Source organism: Coenobita brevimanus, chromosome 90 (assembly GCF_032717465.1).
Source record: "Coenobita brevimanus isolate Jiangsu-jjx chromosome 90, ASM3271746v2, whole genome shotgun sequence".
Classification (NCBI taxonomy): Eukaryota; Metazoa; Arthropoda; class Malacostraca; order Decapoda; family Coenobitidae; genus Coenobita; species Coenobita brevimanus.
In genome coordinates, this window is record NC_137043.1 from 35826017 (window position 1) to 35838510 (window position 12494).

At 41.2% G+C, this 12494-nt stretch overlaps 1 protein-coding gene across 3 annotated transcripts in view; it reads right to left on the reverse strand.

Annotated features, from left to right (window-relative positions):
* LOC145411717 (uncharacterized) overlaps positions 1 to 12494 on the reverse strand; it is a 111641-nt gene that overhangs the window by 14100 nt on the left and 85047 nt on the right. The window lies entirely within an intron of this gene.

Sequence of the window (12494 nt, forward strand, 5' to 3'; positions counted from 1 at the left end):
GAGAACAGGGGTAGAATGGGGAGAGAACAGGGGTAGAATAGGGAGAGAACAGTGAGAAAATTGGTGAATAAAGGTACGTGATTGGCCCTTAAGAACAGGGGTGAAGAACAAGGCAAGAAATATATACTAGAGAACAAGGGGGAGAGAACTGAGTAAGGGAAGGAAAGGAGAAAGACGAGGACATGGAGAGAGAACAGAGGCAGGAGAAAGAACACAGCAGGATAATGAGAGAGAGAGAGAGAGAGAGAGAGAGAGAGAGAGAGAGAGAGAGAGAGAGTCAAGGGCTGCGGGAGAACAGGTCATGGAGAACAAGAACTTAAGAACAGAATGAAGCCAAGAAAACAAACCAGGCAAAGAAGAAAGAACAGAGTAGGTGAGCAAATGCAAGAAGGGTAATAACAAGAGTAACAAAATAAAGAAAGAAACAAGAAAGCAAATGTAAGAGATAGGAAGAGGGGAAGAAGACATAAGACTAAGGTACTGGACAAAGGAAGAGGGAATGGAAGAGGAAAGAGGGAGAGGAAGAGGTAAGAGGGAGAGAAACAGAAAAAAGAGAAATGGGAAAAAGGTAAAGATAAAGACGAAGGAAGGAACAGGAGGCCGGGAATCTGAAGATATTAGAGAGAGAGAGAGAGAGAGAGAGAGAGAGAGAGAGAGAGAGAGAGAGAGAGAGAGAGAGAGAGAGAGTAGGAAGGATACAAAGAGAACGGAATAAAAAGAAAAGGAGGGAGGAGAAAGGAGGAAGAGATTAAGGAAAGAGGGGTAACTTTTAAAAAATGGGCAAACGGAGAAGGGAAGAAGAGGGGAGGAGATAAGAGAAGCAAGGAGAAAGAGAGGGGAGAGGAGCAGGGACTGATAAAGATAGAGAACAAGATAGCAGACAGGGAATAAGGAAGGGGAGGAGAGAGAAAAAAGAGGATGTAAGGAAGAAAGGGGGAAGGAGTGAAAGACGAGAATAACACGACGAAGAAAATGAGAATGGATGAAGGAGTGACGAAGATGGATGCATAAAAGGGGAGGAAGGAAGATAGGAATGAATGAATGATGAAGATAGAGAAAGATGTGTTAATATAGACCACAAGAGGAGGAAAATGTGTGTGTGTGTGTGTGTGTGTGTGTGTGTGTGTGTGTGTGTGTGTGAGAGAGAGAGAGAGAGAGAGAGAGAGAGAGAGAGAGAGAGAGGGGCGAGCGAAAGAAATCGAGAAAATAGAAGAGGGGGGACTAGCGTAAAAATTCGGAGACACAAATGAAGAGTGACAAAAGGAGTGAGAGAGAAAAGAATCACAGCGTCAGAAAATGCGACAAATAAAAAACGGAGGATGAAAGAAAACGGAGGGTAAAAGAAAACGGAGGATGAAAGAAAACAGATGGCGCAAAAAACGAGATCAGGGACAGGGAAACTAAAAAGAAAAATATGGCGAACAAAAACAAGAAAAAAAAAAATATTACGACAGAAAATGCGACCCATAAAAAGGACAAAAGAATGAGAGAGAGAGAGAGAGAGAGAGAGAGAGAGAGAGAGAGAGAGAGAGAGTAAAACAAATAGACTTAGGGAGGCAGGCAGAAGACAAGAGAAAGAGAGAAAAAAAAGAGAAAATAAAGATAGCTTCCAGACAAAGAACAAAGACGGGAGAAAGAGAGCCCGCGCAAAAGAGACAAAGAAAGTAAAGAGCCGGATGAGAGAGAGAGAGAGACGAGGGTATGTAAAAAGTAAGGCATAAAAGGAACTGACAAAGAATAAATGAGACAAAGACCTGATATTTTAAGGATGAGGAATAAAGAAACGAGGAAGATGAGGGAGACGGAACGAGAAGTACAGGAGGGGCAAAAGGAGGCTGAGACATATGACAAAAATAGTAAGAATAAATGAAAGGCAAAAGAAACCATGATAAGTGAAGGATGAGGAAGATACAGAAGGATTAGAGAGACAGATAAAAAGTGATACATGAGAGAGAATTGGGATTGAAAAGGCAGAGTGGGGAAAGAAGCTAAAACATAAGATCAAAACAGAATAAATCAAGGAAAAGAATATGATAAGGATGAAGAAGATATGTAAGGGGAGGGAACAGATGATAAACAGAGGCTAAGACAAAAGAAGACAGAAGACAAGAAAAACCTGGAAAAATATGAGGAAGAAAAAAGAAAGATGAAAGAGGAAGACAAAGGACCGGAGAAGAGAAGCAGAAGATAAAGAAAAAAGGAGAAGAAAAAAGAAGAGAAGGGAGGCAAACAACTGTCACAATAAATTACTGATAAGAAGGAGGACAAAGGCAAGAGATTATGGAGGACGAGAGAGAGAGAGAGAGAGAGAGAGAGAGAGAGAGAGAGAGAGGCTTGGGTAGTAAAATAGGAAGTCTGGGAAAAATTAAGAAAGACCGTAAGATGCCTGGAGAGATTAGTTTCCCCTGGGCCTCCCCGTATCCCGTTTTCTGTGGAACGAAAATCAAACATTCCCAGGCATACGTGACCAAAAAAATCAGCAAAATAAATAAATAATAAAATAAAAACTTAAATACAGATAACGTGAAAAATTATAGATTCGCATATGACCCTATTATAATACATTTTAAATTCCGTATTATATTAAACAGATTTCTTAAAAAAAAAAACTTTATAATTATACTTCTTCATCAGTTCTCAGTAAAAGAACATATTTTTATTTCTGGATTTCAAGACATATCTAAAATGTATTTGGAATGATAAAAGCTGCCTCCATTATCAAATCTAAACACTATAACACTAACTACTTAAACATATACATTAATATCACTTACAATCAACAATACATCTTAAATTTTACTATTAATATAAGTTCTGCCTCTTACAGGGGTTCATATTGAAAAAAAATATTCTTCGAAGTACTTCATATTTTGCATCTTAAGAACACCACTGTCATAAATTCAGAATCTTAAATTATTCCTTCCAAAATCAAATTCTTATAATATTCAACACAAAGTAATTCAGATGCTTAAAATATTCCACACAAAGTAATTCAGATGCTTAAAATATTCCTTCTAAATTAATTCAGATTCTTAAAATATTCCTTCCAAATTAATTCAGATTCTTAAAGTATTCCACACAAATTAAATCAGATTCTTAAAACAGTCCTTCCAAATTAAAATATTCCTTCCAAATTAAATAAGATTCTTAAAATATTCCTTCAAAATTACATCAGATTCTTATAACATTCCTTCCAAATTAAATCAGAATCTTAAAATATTCCACACAAATTAATTCAGAATCTTCAAATATTATATGACTGATTTTTTACCTTAATTTGCCCTTACCTAAAAAAGGAAAAAAAAAAAAAAAATCTGTAGGTCCAGCCCCCCCCCAAAAAAAAAAAATCACCTGACGCCCTTCATTCACCTGTACAAGTCAAATTCCTTAACCCCTTCACTACGTTTATCTTTATTCTATTTATTAATTCTCGACACCACCAGACGATTTTATTCAGCTCAAACCCCCCCCTCCCGCACCCTGCATGGCTTAAAGACAACCCCTTCAGTTTCAAACCCCCCCCAAAAAAAAAAAAAAAAAAAAAAAAAAAAAACGTGAGCAATGAGCAAGAAGTAAAAAAAAGGGGTAAGAGAGAAAAAATATCGTCCTGAAGATTAAAATACTAATAATAATTAATAATAATAATAATAATAATAATAATAACAACAACAACACCATGACCAACGCACCCGAAAGCAAACTACGAAAAACAGACTAAACAGGCAAAAAAAAAAAAAAAAAAAAAAAAAAAAAAAAAAACTACAGAACAAATAAACAAGCAGAGAAACATAAAAAACAAATTAATGCAACTAAAAACAGGCATAACAAACTATTTTACGAGCACAAAACAGCAAATAATAATAATAATAATAATAATAATAATATCACCTATTTCTTTACGAATACTTTCCTTAATTAATTACTCTTTCTCTGCTAATGACGAGAGAGAGAGAGAGAGAGAGAGAGAGAGAGAGAGAGAGAGATAATAACCAAGTCAAAATGGAAATGAATACGTGAAAGACGAGGAAAGGAAATGAGAAAATGGCGCAAAGAAAATGAGTTTGGCGGGAACTGCGAGAGAGAGAGAGAGAGAGAGAGAGAGAGAGAGAGAGAGAGAGAGAATGAAAATTAAAAATGGTAATGAGGTTGGAGAGAGTGAGAGGATGAAAATGAGCGAAGAGATGAAAGAAAATGGGAAGGGGCTGACGAGTGAAGAATGTAAAGATTAGAGAGAGAGAGAGAGAGAGAGAGAGAGAGAGGCTGGAAGGAAAGTGCATAATGAAGATGAAAGGAAATAAATGTACAAAAATATGAAAAATGAGAATGAATAAAGTGGGAACGAAAAGAAGAAAAATTATGTGAACGTGAACTAAAAGATATGATAAAAAAAAAAAAAAAAAAAAAAAAACTCCTGGAAACACTAAATAATGAGAAAATATGAAAATGAAAAAAATAACTTGGATGAACGAAAATTAAAGAGAAACGCAAGTACTAGAGGTTACTGAACTGAATAAGTGAACGATGACATGTGAAATGAAAATAATGAAGAAATGAGGACTGAATGATGAAAAGACGAGGAAATGAAAAGACTGACGAAAGAATGTGAAATGCCAACACGAAATGAACGAAGGAGGAGGAGGAGGAGGAGGAGGAGGAGGAGGTGGAGAAGCAGGAGGAGGAGGAAGAGATGGAGGAGGAGGAGGAGGAGGAGGAAGAAGAAGAAAAGGGGAGGAGGAGGGGGAGGATATGAATGAAGAATGAGAAGAAAAGGGGATGAGGAGGAAGAAAGGGGAGGAGGAGGAGGAGGAAATGAATAATGCATGAACTTAAACGAAAATGAGAGTGAACGAAAGAAAAGAAAAAATGAAGTCTGAGTGAGATGAAAGGAAATGAAACAGGGCGAAAGAAAATGGAACGAGAGAAAATGAGAGAAAATGAGAGAGGGCGGGAGGATGTGTGAGCGGGATTGAGATGAAAAAAAAGATAGAGCGAGGAAAAAAGAAAATGGAGTTGGCAGACTGTGAGCGAGCGAAGATGAAAGAAAATGAGAGAGGGTGAGAGAGAATGAGTGAAGGTGAAAGAAAATGAAAGTGAAAATGAAAGAAAATGAACGATCGTGAGAAAATAAGGGAAAGTGAGAGAGTCAGAAAATGAGCAAGGTGAAAAAAAAAAGAACAAGGGTAAAAGAAACAGAGAAAATGATAGAAAAGAAGCGAAGGTGAGAGAGAAAATGACCGAGGGTGAAGGAAAGTGAGCGAGTGATAAAGAAAATGAGAAAATAGCGAAGAATAATCATGTAATAAGATAAATACGAGAATGGAAGAGAAGGTACGGATGACGAGATGAAAATGAAAGGAAGATGACGAGGCAGAATGGGAAAATGACGAAGAAATATGGGAATGACGAAGTAAAATGACGAGAATGATGAAGAAACGGGAGAATGAGTGATGGAAATGAAGAGGAAATGAAAAGATATGAATGACGGAGAAGGAAATGATGAACAGATGGATGAAAATGAATGGGGAGAGAGAGAGAGAGAGAGAGAGAGAGAGAATAAAGATAGCCAGCTCGATGAAATAAAAATGAAAGGAAATGCGTTGATGTAAGAGAATAAAGATTAAAGTAAGAGTGAGAGTGAGAGAGATGAAAGAGAATGTGAGAGAGAGAGAGAGAGAGAGAATGAGGATGAAAGAGAGTGGGAGGGAGGTAAGGAAGATAAATGAAAGGTCAGAGAATGAGGAAATGTGTGTGTGTGTGTGTGTGTGTGTGTGTGTGTGTGTGTGTGTGTGTGTGTGTGTGTGAGAGAGAGAGAGAGAGAGAGAGAGAGAGGAATGAATGAGGGAGAAGAACGCAAATGGAAGGGAGGGGAGAGGAGATTGAAGAGTACAAAGGAAGGAGAATTAAATGGAAAAGAGGGGAAAGAGAGAAAAAAGAGGGAAGAGGGGAAGAGAGAAGGGTGAAAAATAATAGGGGATGCGAAATGGAATGCTGAGAGAGAGAGAGAGAGAGAGAGAGAGAGAGAGAGAGAGAGAGAGAGAGAGAGACGAAAGAAGGGTAGATTGAAGATAGGGAGAGGGAAGGGGAGAAGAGCAGGGAAGAATTAAATTGAGAGAGCGAATATATAGGAGAAAGAGATAGAGAGAGCGGAAAGGGAGGAAAAATGAAGAGGAGGACAGAAGGGAGAGGGGAGAGAGAGAGAGGAGAGAAAAGAGAAGGAAGAGAGGAGAAAGAAAAGTGAGGGAAAGGGGGAAGGGAAAAGAATAAGATCTAGAAAGCACACAGAGAGCGCACACCTCCACCCATGCCACAGCCATCAAAAAGAGTAAGGATCCAGGTCTGTGGAGATATTGTGTGGAACGCATAGGATCCGGATCAGTCCCAAAATATTACAAATTGTTCCTCGACCCATGGCCCACTCTTCCACAAAAATTTTATTGAAATTCATTGAGAACTTTTGGAGATATCGCGTGGTCAAACAAACAGACAAACAAAGGTGAATACATGACCTCCTCCAACAAAGGTGGAGGAGTTAATAAGAGAGAGGGTGAGAAAACACAAAGGATGAAGAATTAGAGACATAGAGGGAAAGACTGGGAAGAAGGAAGGGGAGGAGTGAGAGAGAGAGAGAGAGAGAGAGAGAGAGAGAGAGAGAGAGAGAGAGAGAGAGAGATTAACTGAGAGGAGAGAGAGGGCGAAACGAAAGATAAGGTGAAAGAATATGAGATAGAGAGATGAGAGGGAAAGGGACGGAGGGGAGGAACGAGAGGGAATGGGAAATTGGAGGAAGGGGAGGGGAGAGACGTGAAGAATTGAAATTAGAAAAGAGAACACGAAAGTAGGAACAGAGAGAGAGAGAGAGAGAGAGAGAGAGAGAGGAAAAGGCTGAAATGACATAATGATTAGACGAAAGCACAAAAACTGAAAACAAGGAGAGAAGGAAGAGACGGAGGAGGAAGGGGGAAAAAAAAAGAGGAAGATAGGACAGAAGGAAGGAAAAAAGAGGAAGATGGAAGAGGAGGAAGGAAAATGAGGGGAAAATGGGAGAGGAGGAAGGAAAAAAGAGGAAGATGGGGAAGAAGGGAAAAAAAAGGAAGATGGAAGAGGAGGAAGGAAAAAAGAGGAAGATGGGAGAGAAGGAAGGAAAAAAGAGGAAGATGGAAGAGGAGGAAGGAAAAAAGAGGAAGATGGAAGAGGAGGAAGGAAAAAAGAGGAAGATGGGAGAGGAGGAAGGAAAAAAGAGGAAGATGGAAGAGGAAGAAGTGAAAAAGAGAAAGATGGAAGATGAGAAAGGAAAAAAGAGAAAGATGGAAGATGAGAAAGAAAAAAGAGGAAGATGGAAGATGAGAAAGAAAAAAGAGAAAGATGGAAGAGGAAGAAGTGAAAAAGAGAAAGATGGAAGATGAGAAAGAAAAAAGAGGAAGATGGGAGAGGAAGTAGGAAAAAGAGGAAGATGGGAGAGGAGGAAGGAAAAAAGAGGAAGATGGGAGAGGAGGAAGGAAAAAGAGTAAGGAAAAATGAAGACGATGTTAGAGGAAGAAGAAGAAAGGAGGAGAAATAAAGAGGAAGAGGAATGAGGAGGGAAACAGAGAGGACGAAGAGAGAGGAGTAAGAGAGGAAGAGGAAGAAGAGAGAGCAGTAAGAGAGGAAGAGGAAAGAGGAAAAGCTGAAAAGAGAGATGATTACGTAAAGGAAAATAAAAGAAAAAATAAAGAGATTGCAAGAGGGAAGGGGAGAGGAAAGAGGGGAAGAACTAATGAAAGAGAGAGACGAGAAAATGAAGAGGAAGGATAAGAATGAAAAGATATGAGAGAGAGAGAGAGAGAGAGAGAGAGAGAGAGAGAGAGAGAGAGAGAGAGGATAAGATGGAAAATGGCAGGAATGAGCGACTGAGAAGAGCAAATGTGAGCGAGAATGAATACAAACGAGAGAGAGAGAGAGAGAGAGAGAGAGAGAGAGAGAGAGAGAGAGAATGATAATGTAGTGAAAATTAAAGAGAAAGAGAGCAAAAAAAGAGAAGATTAGACACAAAGACGAAGATAAGAGAGAAGAAAGAGGAGATGGGGAGGAGGAGGAGGTATAAAAAGAGAGATAAATGAGAGAGAAGAAAAAAGAGGGAGAGATTGATGGCTGAAACACAAGGGGAAGAAGAGGCGAGGAGAGGAGAGGAGAGAAGAGGAGAGAAGAGAAGAGAAGAGGAGAGGAGAAGAGGACAAGAGAGGAGAGGAGAGGAGAGGAGAGAAGAGGAGAGGAGACGATAGGAGAGGAGAGGAGAGGAGAGGAGAGGAGAGAAGAGAAGAGAAGAGGGGAGAGAAGAGGAAAGAGGAGATGAACATGGAGGAGGAGAGAAAAAGGGAAGAGGAAAATACAATGAGAGAAAAGAAATGAGAGGGGAGAGGAGGGAAATAGGGAGGAGGAAAAGGGGAGAAAGAGAAAAAATATCAGAAATGAAAAGGGAGAGAGTCTGACAGGGAAAGGGAAGGGAAACGAAGGGGGAAAAGGGAGGGTGGAAAGGGAAGGATGGTGGGGATGAAGTTAAAATGCTAGATGAGGATGGATGGGAAGGAAGGAAGGAAGGAAGGTAGGCAGAAAAAAGGAAGATAGGAATGAAGGAAGGAAGGAAAGAAGGAGGGAGGGAAGGAAGGAAGGGAGGAGGGAGGGGCGAAGGGAGACAGAATGAAGGAAGGAAGGGAAGAAGGGAGGAGGGAGGGGCGAAGGGAGACAGAAGGAAGGAAGGAAGGGAAGAAGGAAGGAAGGAAGGAAGGGAAGAAGGAAGGAAGGAAGGAAGGAAGGGAAGAAGGAAGGAAGGGAAGAAGGAAGGAAGGGAAGAAGGAAGGAAGGAAGGGAGGAAGGAAGGAAGGAAAGTAAGGAGGAATGTAGGAGAGACGGTAGGAAGAAGGGCAAAGAGAGATAAGAATGACAGAGGCAGAAAAATCAAGGAAGAATGAGAAGGGGAGAGACGAAAGGCGAACGAAGAATGGAATGGAGAGAATTATGACTTGAGGTGAGGGGGGAGGAGGAGGAAAAAAGAGAAAAAGATGAAGGGAGAATAAGAGGGTGTAAGAAGAATGAGATGGAACACAAGGAAGGAAGGAAGGAAGGAAGGAAGGAAGGATGTAGGGAAGTATGGAAGGAGTATTATGGACAGAAGAAAGAAAAAAAAAGGAATAATGGAGGAGAGGGTAGGGTGTATGCGAGCCAGTATGAGAAGACGGACGATGAAAGAGATGAATGTGGAGACGAGAGGGGAAAGGAAATATAATAAAGAAAATATAACGAAGGAGGGAGGAAGAGAAAGAAAGAGGGATAAAGAAAAAAAATACAGATAAGGTACTCTAAAATCTGACCCTGACCTTTGAACTTTGACCTCTTATCGACCTACTCCCAAATCGGTATCATTTTCCAAGATCCAACACAATATAAGGGCAAATTTTTTTATGTATATCGGAACAAGCGTAGATGGATTTTTTTTTTTTTTTTGATGTGTCCGACTCTGGGCAAAGGCTTCACGGCCTATCACAAGGGCGAGAAGTCCTACACACCTCCACATGTCACCACTTCGGCGCTAACATCCACCGTCCATGCTGAATACATGCCAGGGCTGTCTCACACAAGACTGGTGTATTGGTATTAGCGGGGGTGTTTTTACGACATGTAGGCGGGTCTTCTGGTAGATCAGTAAAGTCTGCTTTTTTGGAATTCAGTCCTTAAACTGTTCCCTGCCCCGGCCGGGATTCGATCCTGGGTCCATTAGGACTGCAGGCCGCCTCTCTACCGATTCACCTACCGCCCCCCCCCCAACACACACAAAAGGAGTGAGAGATAAAAGAAAGATAACAATGTAAGAAAAGACAGGCTAAAGAAATGAAGGAATAAAAGGAAGAAAATAAGTGTGTGAGGAGATGGATGGAAGGAAGAAGATGGATACGAGAGGGACAAGATGGATGAAAGGAAGATAAAGGAGAATAATGAGAGAAAAGTCGGGACTAAACTGAAGACGGAAGGAAGGTAGGAAGCGAGACAAGAAAGAAAAGAAGGATGTAAAGAAGGAAGGATGGAAGGAAGGAAGGAAGGAAAGAAGGAAGGGAGACAAGGAAGGAAGGAAGGAAGGGAGGGAGATAAGAAAGAAAAGGAAGGAAAGGAGTGAGGAAGGAAGAAAGGAAGGATGAAAAAGAAGGGAGACCGGGAAGGAAGAAGTAAAGGAAGGAACGCTGGGAGACAAGGAAGGAAAGAATTAAGGAAGAAAGATATTAGGAAATGGAGGAAAGTAAAGAAGAGGAGAGCAAGAAGGTAGAGAAGGAGAGAAAGAAGAAATGTGAGGAGATGGATGCACGAAAGAGATGAATGGAGAGGGGGACAAGATGGATGAAAGGTGGGGTGGGGACAAGACGAATGGATGGGGAGAGAGATGGATGAGAGCCCGGGTACTAATGGAGGGAGAAAAGAAGGGAGGAAAGGAGGGAGGGAGAGAAGGAGGAAGGGAGAGAGGAAGAGAAGGAAAAAGGGTAAGAGGAAGAGGAGAGAGGGAGGGAGAAAAGGAGAGGGAAGGAGGGAGCGAGAGAAGGAGAGGGGGGAAAAAAGGAGAAAGAAAGAGCAGAAAAAGAAGGAAGAGAAGTGGGAAGAGAAGTGAAGAGTCAGAGAAATGGATAGAGAAAGGGAAAAGAGAAGAGAGGGAGGGAGGGGGAGAGAAAAGGAGGAGGGAAGAAAAGAAGAGGGGGAGAGAGAGAGAGAGAAGAAAAAGAGGGAAGGGGAGTGGGAAGAGAGGTGAGGAGTCAGGATGAGGAGAGGAATTAAAATGGGGGGAGGGGGGAGGGGTGACAGAGGAAGGAGAAGATGGAGAGGAAGAGGGAAGAAGAAAAGAGGGAAGGGAGAGAAGAGGAAAATGGAAGGGGGGAATAAAGAGGAGATAAATGGAAGAGGAATTACATGGATGAGAGAGAGAGAGAGAGAGAGAGAGAGAGAGAGAGAGAGAGAGAGAGAGAGAGAGAGAGAGACTTTGGAGAAGGGCAAAAAAAGAAGAGGTGGGAGGTGTAGAGAGGAGAAAAGAGGAAGAAGAGAAGGGATGGAAGGTGAGAAGGGATGGAAGGTGAGAAGAAGAGAAAGAGAGAAAATGAGAGACACAGAGAAGATGAATGGAAGGGGAGTGAGATGGATGAGAGTCGAGGTATTAATGGAAGAGGGAGGGAGGGAGGGAGGGAAGGGGTGAAGGAGGGAGGGAGGGAGGGAAGGGGTGAAGGAGGGAGGGAGGGAGGGAAGGGGTGAAGGAGGGAGGGAGGGAGGGAAGGGGTGAAGGAGGGAGGGAGGGAGGGAAGAAGAGGAAAGGTGGAATGGAGGAGGAGGAGGAGGAGGAGGAGGACGAGATAAAAAATGAATAAGAAATAAAGAAGAAATTTTAAAAAGTGGAAGGAGAAAAAACAGAAACAGATAAGGAATAATAATAATAATAATAATAATAATAATAATAATAATAATTAATAATAATAAGATGAAGAAGAAGAACAAGAGGAGGAAGAAGAAGAGGAAGAAGAGAAGAAAAGAGAAGACGAAGTATGGAAGAAGAGATGAGGGAGGAGAGGGGAGCAAGATGAAAGAGGAAGAGAGGGAGAGAGAGAAAAGAAAGCGAGAGAGAAAAATGAGAATGACGGGAAATGAAGAGAGAGAGAGAGAGGGAGAAGGGAAAAGGAATATAAGAGGAAGCGAGGGAGAAAAGGTCTGAATGAAAGAAGGGAGAAAGAGAGGGGAGAGTAACGAAGGAGAGGGGAGGAAAGAAGGGGAATAAAGATGAAGGGGAGAGGCGAGGGGACGATAAAGAAGATGAGAGAATGGTGACAGGATGGATAGGTATGGAAACAGGAAGGAAGGAAGGAAGCAAGGATGGAAGGAAGGAAGGAAGGGAGGATGGAAGAAAGAAAGAAAGAAAGGAAGAAAGAAAGAAAGGAAGGATGGAAGGAGGGATGGAAGGAAGGATGGAAGGATGGATGGAAGGAAGGAAGATGGTTGGTAAGTGGGTTGGAGGGAAGGAAGATGGGAGGAAACAAAGAAAGAAGGAATGATTAAAAAAAAAAATGAATAAAAAAGAAAGAATGAAAGAAAGACAAGACATGGAAAGAAACTGAGAAGAAAAAAAAGAAAAACATGGAGAGGAGGGAAGAGCAGATGGATGGTTGAAGGAAGGAAGGAAGGAAGGAAGAAAACAATGACAATGAAGACAGACAGACACACACAAAACACAGGTAAACAAAAACTCAACGCAATATCAAGAACTCTAAAACAAACGACAAAAAAACACACAAACAAGCCAATAAAAGAAGTAATAAAGAAAGGGAAAGTGAGGAAGGCGGAAGGGAAGGAGAGGAAGGAGGAAGGGACAGAGAGAGAAGGCGAGAATAGAGGATAATAAGAGAAATGAAGAGGGGAAGAAGAGAGGGGAGAAAGTTGGGCCAAGGAGAAAGAATGCTAATGGAAACGAGAGAGAGAGAGAGAGAGAGAGAGAGAGA